The sequence below is a fragment of the Parasteatoda tepidariorum genome, chromosome 1, assembly GCF_043381705.1.
Source record: "Parasteatoda tepidariorum isolate YZ-2023 chromosome 1, CAS_Ptep_4.0, whole genome shotgun sequence".
NCBI classification, from domain to species: domain Eukaryota; kingdom Metazoa; phylum Arthropoda; class Arachnida; order Araneae; family Theridiidae; genus Parasteatoda; species Parasteatoda tepidariorum.
The window spans coordinates 77,899,504-77,909,417 of record NC_092204.1 but is presented as its reverse complement, the minus strand read 5'-3'; the positions used below and the strand labels follow the sequence as shown (position 1 = coordinate 77,909,417).

At 29.0% G+C, this 9,914-nt stretch overlaps 1 long non-coding RNA gene across 2 annotated transcripts in view; it reads right to left on the bottom strand.

The window, feature by feature from the left end:
• Positions 1–2,900: 2,900 nt before the first annotated feature.
• The window catches only part of LOC122269697 (uncharacterized), a 12,218-nt gene continuing 5,204 nt past the window's right edge, over positions 2,901–9,914 (bottom strand). Inside the window, exons 2-3 of one of the 2 annotated variants that reach the window (XR_006225345.2) lie at positions 6,125–6,516; positions 2,901–3,758 (exon numbers count right to left, since the gene is read on the bottom strand). This is a non-coding gene — a long non-coding RNA (uncharacterized lncRNA). The remainder of the gene's footprint in view (positions 3,759–6,124; positions 6,517–9,914) is intronic. The other variant, XR_006225342.2, reaches the window with a different exon arrangement.

The following is a 9,914-nucleotide window of genomic DNA, read 5'->3' as shown; positions in this document are numbered from 1 at the left end:
GTGAATACAATAAAATCATTTAATGTTATTTTAAAATAGTCGTACAAACATTTATGACGATAATTAAATGATTATATTTTTCATTGATTGTTTTACTTTATACGTAAATACTTATAATATCAAATTCTATATTTCTGATTAATGTTATCTCCTATAAATTTAAATCTTTCATTAGAGCATGAAATATTATATTCAGTTTTACGCATGCCTTTAACTATAGATGAGTCATTAGCTTATTTAATAATTAAACTCTTTGCAACCAATCTCTGTCATTTTGCAATGCACCAGCCTAATTGTGCCCAGCATTTTTCAATCATCTTGAGGCTTTTAGTCTTATTGCAATGAACACACATAACTTTTGCCTAATTTGAAATACATCATTTACGCTTATTTAGCCTGATTTCTTTTAGTCAATTTGCAATAAACTGAAATTTGAGAAGGTTTAATGTGAAAGATTTATTGCAATAAGCCTAAATAAAATCCGTCTGATTTCGTAATTACTTTCACAATTCCTGATTAGCTTAAAAGCTTATATCCTGATTGTAATAAGAACAAAGATATCAAGAAATTTGCTTTACGCCTTGCATATTGGGCACTTGCACTTCGAGAAGAAGAAGACCAAATATGCCCACACATGTGACCTATGACGTTAGCACCGGCTGATCGTCAATAAACAAAATGGCGTGTCAAAGTTGAGCTAAGTTTTTCCACATAAGTTAGAATGTTAATTAATGTGAAGTTCATTGAATACAGCACCGTATCGCACATTGAATTTATCGAAACATAATTATTTCTTAGGTTTATTATTTGCTTATGTATTTTATTGTAACACGTGATATATTTCTGTTTTGTGAACCTGGCAACTTCGATGTATAATTAGTTTGTTTATGTTCTACATAGCTTCGTGCCTCTCTTTATGTTAAGTAAGAAATATATGGTGAAAGAATTGAAATCATTGTGAAAGAATCTTTACGAAGGATTATCGAATGTATCACTTAAGAGAATAGATGCTTGACGGGGTAAGTTAACGCGAAATAGAATGGAAAGAACAATTGCTAACGTAAGCAAAGCAGCGTTTTAACAACCAATTAGGCTCGAAATACCCATACTACGTCACTTGCAGGTATCCCATTGCCGAATCTAACAGTGGGTCTAGCATGAGTTGCAGAGATCTAGATTCCCCAATTAGTCGACGACAAACTGTGGTGTCTTAGGAGCCCCAAGTTTGAACGCCAGCGATGGCTGGTCGATATGAATTCTGCACCCAACTCGCTCCTATCACAGTGCTGATGGAAAATATCCTCGGTCTCAGACGGACCATGTGTTAGAATCCCATTGCCATCGGATAACCGTGGGATATTTTGATGGTTTGCTCTCCATGTAATGCAATTACGGATTTGTTCCATCAATAAGACCTTCAGGAAAACTAGTTTACTCTAAATTGATGAGTTCTCTTATCTTTAGGGTTGAGTTCAAAATTACAAAGCTCCGTAGTTGAACATGACAGTCGTAAATTCAAACTTGAATCGAACTATTCAACACCGATTATAATATAAAATAAAAAATAGCCTACGATGGATATATCAGAAATATATATGCATTATAGAAATATATATTTTTGACAGCAATAAACATCACATTTAGTTTTAACCAGTACTATCAACTTTCATTTATTAATTGGTGCTAGTAGTGCCAACTTTAACCACTATCGTACTAATAAATTGTTCTAAGGATGAAAGAATTATCAGAATTTTTAATGTGCACTTATATTTTTTAGTATGACGTTATTAAGATGTGATTTAAAATCGGAAGACATCAAATGCCATGAAAATAAAGTTTTAGCTTCTCTTTTTTACTTCTATTTATTATCTCGATTTGCTATCAAAATTATTTCGTTCTTTCTCATAAGTGTAATTTGGTGATAATTTACTAAATTGAAATATTCGTGATTCAATAAGTTTATTTAGGTTTTTCAAACATTCTTAAGTAGCTTTAAAATGATTTTTTATTATGAATTCAAACACCGAAAATTTAATTTTCTGAAAGATCATGTATTTTGACTGATTAAAAACCTGTGCTTGCAAAAATTATAAGAAATTAAAGCTAAAAGGAAGAAAAGGTCATGATTAGTTTACTTACGTGAAAAGCTGAAAGTTGATGTATTATTTTTTTATTATTATTTCAATTTTATTTTCCAATATTATTATTCTTATTACTTCAATATTATTTTCAAAAATATTTATACTACCAGTTCACTATTTCTTACCAATATTATTTTTATTATGATTTCAATATTACTCTTAAATATTATTTTTATGAATTATTTTTATTAATATTTCAATATTATTTTTAAATATTATTTTTAAATAGTTTTTTTAAATATTATTTTTAAATATTATTTTTAAATAATATTTTTAAATATTATTTTTAAATATTATTTTATTATTATTTCAATGTTATTTTTATTATTATTTCAATATTATTTCTATTATTATTTCAATATTTTTCAAAATTATTTTTATAATTATTGCAGTATTATTTCACTATATCACTTTAACTATTACTTCAATATTAATTTCCAATGTCATTTTTATCATTATTTCAATATTTTCCAATTTTATTTTTATGATCTTAATATTATTTTTATTATTATTTCAATATTAGTTTCCAATATTTTTATTATTATTATTCCAATATAATTTTCGATATTATTTTTATTAACTTTTCAATAATTTTCAATATTATTTTTATCATAATTTCAATATTATTTTCCAATATTTTTATTTCTCTTTCGCTATATGTAATATTATTTTTATTTTACCTTCATGGCCAAATTAAAAACTTTTTACACCAAAGCACTCATTTTTTCTAAGAAGAAAAAAAGAAATGTTTTTAATAAATAGATTGTATTATTTCGTATATTTATTATTGAAGAATATTTTCTTACATTGTAAGTGGAGAAGTTTACATAATACTTTCCTGTGTAATTACTTAGGAAAAATTCAAATTTGAAAAACATTAAGTTGAGTAAAGCATTTGTTCATAATATATTTTTAGAAAACTGTTTAAGTTGATGTGATGGACATATTTAAAATTATTATCCACAAAAATCTAAAAATAGCCTCAGAAGCAAATAGTCTTCCTTAAACTCTTAAATGGCATTTTTCTGCTACGAAAGTAACTTAATTGTTTTTTAAATAAAGGTTCTCGACATTTAACTACTTCCTAACTATGATTAGATATAATTTATAAGTTCCATGAAATTTTCAGTTTGTTCAAACGTTCAGTTTGTTTAATCTTTATTACAAATTAAATAACATAATCAATATTTTAAAAAAATCTCTTAATTTTATGTTCTAAACTTACATTTCTTTAAAAAAAATTCCGTTCAGGTGCAAATAAAAAGAAGACATTTGACAAGCTTTACAGCTCCTGCTAAGTTCTGGTAAACTACCCATAGAATATTTCTGACTCTTTGAAGCGCAAGAAAGTAAATACCTTTAAAGCGTATTTTTCATTTTACATTATCATATCTTCAATCTTTGTTTCTTTTTGGTGTCTCATGTGCTTTTCTACAAGCATTAATGGTCCAAACCTTTTAGCAAATGCCTTTCTAATGAGCAAATGGTAAGGAAAAAATACAAATGTGCCATAAGTGGGTTTTTTTCCTCCCTGGAGTACATTAAGAACATAATCATTTTTATCGAGCTTCACTTTAAAGGTTGTTTACAGTTTCCTAAATCTTCTCAAAAGTAGAGCTGGAAAAGAAGAAAGAACATTTTCAGATAATTTCTTAAATTCTGTTGAAAAAATAAAAAATTTGCTTATTTTATTTTACCTTAATTATCCTGTTATCAAATTTGTGAATTTTCGCTCTCTCTATTTTTTGTCAAACTGGTGTCTAACTGTATATAAGGCTTAATAGAATCTCTAATTTCAGTTTATTTAGAATTCGTTCGAAAAATATTTGAGATTTAGATTTATAATACTCAAGGTATATTTGGTCTCGCGTATAAGCCTTAATGAATAAACTCTGTGCTCAGTTGTTATGCAAATGTTAATATGATAAAATGAAATCTGAGCAAAATGTGTTGATGCGCACCCAGCTTAAGCTTATACTTAGAGAGGTTTTGCACTTATACGTGGTACACCGCTCGCTCACTTGCTTAAGTTCTGTGCATTACAGTCATCACAAAACAGTTTCTACCGAGTTTCCTCTGTTTTCTACAGAGCATGCGCAGAACTTAAGTAAAAGATTCTTTGTGTCGTGTAAAATCGAATAAGAAGTTAAATGCAAAGTTTGTGTAAGTCTTTTTTCTGCTATATAAGCAAGTTGAGCAGCTCTGGCTCAGAGGATAGAGCGTTCGCCTTCCAATGAGGCGAACCGGGTTCGAATCCCAGTCAATACGAATTCCGCATCCGACTTGCACCGACTACAGTGATGACGTGAAATATCCTCAGTAGCAGACGGATCATGGGTTAAAGTTCCCTTGTCGTCAGGCTAACCGTGGGTGGGTTCTTGTGGTCTTCCTCTCCATGTAACGCAAAGCGGGTTACCTTCATCAAAAAGGCCTCCACGAAATAAAATTTCTCCCAATACTCGATCCAGGAATTCCCTTGTCTTCTGGATTGGGTTCAAAATTACAAGACTGTGGACATTAGTAGTCTTAAACCCATCAAATTGACTCGGCTGTTCAACGACGATTATAAAATAAAATATATAAGCACGTTATTTGGGATAGAAACGGAACCTTCCTTAGTTTATGCAAAAGGGATTCAAGAAAATATTAAATATAGTTTTTAAAAAAAATATATGAAAGTAAATGCCTGTTTATGGTTAAAATTTCAAAAACATTTAGAGCATCTGTATTTGATCAGAAACAATCGATTTTGAAGCATATCAAAGTACTTTAAAAAAATTAGCTGTTCTAAGAAAGGGAATTATTCCGACTTATGAACCAAACGTCTCAAGTATGCATTTCGAGACAGGAATGGCAAACTAAATTAAGTTATTAAAAGAACGTCATACCACAAGAGAAACAATTTCTCTTTAACCTTCAGAAATAATTTAAAAATTTAAGTTTAGAAAAGGTGAGTTCATATAGACACACTTAGAGAAGGCATGAAGTTTCAAACTCCGAAAAGGATATTGATATAAGATAATGACATACAAGCAAATTATGATAGAATTACTTAGATTTACGCAATGGGAAAGTTTTCCAATGATTTATTTGTATTTCAATGTTTTGAAAAAAACAATTTTCAACATTTGAAACATTATGGCATACTCTACATTTATCTGAATTTACTATTCTCTAAACTTTAAATTTTAACACACCAATGGAAATGAAGTTTGTGATTAAAAGTTTCTCTCGCGATTTGGCATCCTCTTTAGGTATTCTCTTCTCGTCACTAGAAAAACTCTCATACAGAGGCCTTACCCGAAAACAAAAAAAAACTGGTAGTTAATCTAGTTTATTTTAATCTATTTTTCGGGTATCATAGTCCATGACTATCGTGATATATTAATCTACATAAAATACGTACAAAACTGTTTTTGCCTTAAAAAATATTTTCATCATTCTAAAAATATAAGGTGTAATATAAGTACTTTCACTGCCAGTTTTTGTTTTCTCTTTTCTAGATACCACTTTCTGTGAGAGTTTTTCTCATGACGGAAAGTAAATACTTATCCACTAGCTGAATACCAATGTGGAATATAAGTAATTTTACTACCAGTTTCTGTTTTCTCTTTTCTAGATACCACTCTCCGCGAGAGTTTTTCTCATGACGGTAAGTCAATACTTATCCACTAGCTTAATACCAGGTGATTATCCATGAGCCAATTTGGCCACCAAATTTTTTAACGTATTAATAGCAAGTAAAATCAAAACCAGCTTAGTTAATAGTCATGAACCAGCCAGCATCTGACTGACTGCAATCTCACGGATACATACTGTTAGTAAAAAAAAAGAAATTCCTTTGAATCAGCCTTACTTTTCTCTGCTTTATTCCAATTTCTTTAGCCTTAAAAAGTGTAAACAGCAAGTGCATCAAACATTCTATTTATAGTTATGTTTCTTAAAAAGGATTTTTTAGAAGAAAAAAATACAAAACCACTTACTCTTTGGTATTTCCTTTCACAAATTTTGCTGATATTTCACTGATATAAATAATTTCTTATTTAGATGTGTTTATGACGGAATGTAGAAACACTTACTTTAGCTTTCTCAAGTTTTTTTTTCAGAAGAAGTTTTTACGATTGAACAGTTTCTTGGCTGAGCGTAATTCAGCAGTAATTGGTCTTGCGTGACTACCATTCGTATTTCAGACACTGAACAGGGAAGATATATCTCAGTGCATCTCATTGCCAAGATGCCGTAAATCAATTCCAGTTCGCCAAGTCTTACGAAAGTAGATTTTTCTTGGGTCTCAAATATCACCTCATAAAATTCCTTCTTCTTCACCGTAAATGGTTTTATTTCAGAGATAAGATCCTTCATTTACTGCTATGCACTGGAAAGGAAATATTTTACTTCTTTATATTCACTTCGATTCTTATATCAACCAATCTTTCAGAATTAATATTATATTCAATGTGCTCGTAAAAATTGAGGAGTTTTTTGATGTTTTAAGGGGTGAAATTTTCTTTAAACAAAATTAAAGGAAATTTGATAAGAAAGGAATTATAGATAAATTAACGTAATCTTTTTTGATAATTTTAATATTGAAAAAAGTAAAACTATGTTGAAAGCAGATTAGAGATTTTCGATTACAGGATCTATGTGTTGGCGAATACTTATCCAAGTTGTCGCCAACTCAAACATTGGCCTCCTTAACCAATAAATATGAATGTTGCAATAGCGATGCATACTTAAAAAACAGCAATATTTAATAATATATTGTTTAATATCTATTATATTTTTTCTAGTTTAACTAATTTACATAGTTCTAACATTGATTAATATTTTCGTTACCCAAATAAAATTTATCAATTTTCACGATAATCTTGTATTCAATTATTGTCGGTATGTATAATATCCACGAGGTTTTCTTTTAGATATATAAGTCTATTGATATGATCGCGATATTATTCTAATCGATTGTTTAAGTTTATTATTTATTAGTTTATTATTATTATGTTCGATGTGTATTGTTATTTGTTATCGTTAATAATTGCAATGGCGTCTAATTTGATACACTTATGTGTACCAAATAAGACATATCGGTAACCGGTGACCTATGTAAATTAGAATCTAGCGTTGTTCCTACGTGTTGTCGAACTTGGTGTCATATTCTTTCTAACCAATAAGTATCACCTTTTTTTTTTATAATGTTTTGAATTTATTTTCAACACAACCTTTAACAAAAACCAAGGTGGCGCGAGATTGGTGAGTTCATACGTCAACTTCTCACTGCGGCAATTCTCACTATTTTTTATTATTTGGAGTCATTTTCTTGGTGCTTTCATTTCGTAGTCATTTAAAAAAATTAACGCCTAATCGCTTGAGTTATATTAATCCACGATATGAGATTAATCCTTAGAGAACCGCGAATCTAGGAAAGCAATCCAGCACTCAATCTAATACTAAGAGCAATGATGTCGAAAGCAGTAGTATCAATGCAAAAGCTGACCAGTTTCTAACTGAGTTATCTTACACCTCACTTGGTAATATTTTTCCTTTCTGAATTTTATTTTTTTTTTATTATTTGATTTTTATATCGAGAGATAATTACAAGTCCGAGATAGAGAATCAAGCACTAGATCAGAAGACAAAAAAATCATTATGTAGTGCTAATCGCACTGATCGCATACATGAATTTCGCTAGCTCTGATTTTCATTATTTAATCAGTTTCATTTGTCTTTTTTTTGTGTGTGTTTTTGCTTTGATGGTCTTGAAGCATGCCGACTGTACTTTCAATTTTCGTTAACTGTTAATTTCGATCAATTATTTTTAATCCTTTCAATCAATATTGCTAAAAATGTGTTATTTCAAATACAGTATATACCCTAATTTTAATTTTTTTTTTTAAATTTGCTTTGTTTTTTTTAAATGTTATATTTGACAGTCTTACAAATTTCTAAAGAAAACAATAGTTGCTATGTCTACTAAATTTGAAAACACTACTCTAATTGCTTCACTTTAGAATTCTCATAGCATAAATATTCATATTCTAAAAAACTGGCAAAGTTGCATTTTTTTAAGCTATAACAGCTTATCTTAGTCAAATTTACGCCATAACTTTTTCTAACTAATGCTGATATTTAACTGTCATTAGTTTCATGGATTTCATTATTTGCTTTTTTCTTGTTTTTTATTTTGATTTGAAATTTATCAGCAGGAATCCCCCAAGTGATCACAAAAGAGAAACCAAGCATTCAAGTCAATATTAACGAAGAAAGCAGTACCATTGTAGGATCGCGCAGCCTTCTCTATCTACTTTCAGTTACTTTCTTTGTCGAATTTGTAAAAAATTAATACATCTAAAAAAATAAAACAATCACAGCGATGCAGATTATTTCCTCGTATATAAATTATCTTCTGATATCCTAAAACTATTGTTTTTCTTATCAAATGATTTTTTTTTTGGTATGTCATGGCATTGTATTAAATTTTACATTTAACTAAGTTTATTACAAGGCTTCCATACCCCCAAATCTGTATTGATAAAATTTAAAATCGTGTAAAATTGTTGATTCGGGAAAACAATATTTTCATTTTTGGTAAGTTTTATACCTTTAAATTTCATAAATAAAACACTTATTTTCTCACTGTAAATTAGCTTTGTAAAAAAATAATAAACATTTAATTCTTTGTTCTTAAGTTTCATATATATTTTTTTTTCATCGAGATTAATTTTGCAAAATAGTTTTCATGTATTGTAACATAAGCGGATACAACATTTTTCTCATAATTATGCTTTTTTCGCCAATTGAGGTTTATTTTGTTTCTCAAAAATTTTTCATCGCTATTCGTAAGCTTCTTTATTTTATCTTCTTCTGTTTTACCACTTTTTGATAAATTATCATTTGATGATAAACGCTTTGATGATCTCGAAACATGCCGACTGTATTTTAAATTTTCGTTAACTGTTAATTTCGATCAATTTTTATTTAATCCTTTTAATCAATATTGCTAAAAATGTGTTATTTCAAATATAGTATATACCCTAGTTTTAATTTTTTTTTTCAAAATTTACTAATGAGCTTTTAAAATGTTATATTTGACAGTCTTACGAATTTCTGAAGAAAACAATTGTTGCTGTGTCTACTAAATTTGAAAATGCCACTCTAATTGCTTCACTTTAGAATTCTTTGGGCATTGATATTCATATTCTAAAAAACTGGCAAAGTTGCATTTTTTTACGCTATAACAGCTTATCTGAGTCCAATTTACGCCACAACTTCTTCTAACTAATGCTGATATTTAATTGTCGTTAGTTTCTAGATGTATTTTTAAAAAAAATATTAATAAACTTGTTTTGAATTACACGTTTGTTTAACTTTAACCCTCAATTTCCTTACAGTGCATATCTATACCTAAGAAGTCTTAAACACTTCTCACTGAAACCCAAACCTTGAAACTGAATAGAATCTCATTTGAAGTATCTGATTGATTTTAAATATATTGAGCAAACTTCAATAGACTAGAAGGCTCAACCTCTTCTCGCAGAGCTTTCCCTCTCCCGAAACGTCTTGCTCCTTTGGATAGCTTTCCTCGCTCAATCGACGCCAATATAATTAAGGTCAAGCATTGTATGAATTGTCGTAATATTTTGAAATTGGAGCTCTTAATGTATGCCTCATATAATTCACAATTCTAAATTTCAATATATAGGAATAGTTGTTTCGAACTAATTATTCCCATACGAGCTGGTAAAATGCATAGAAACCAAAAAAAAAGGTTTTCAA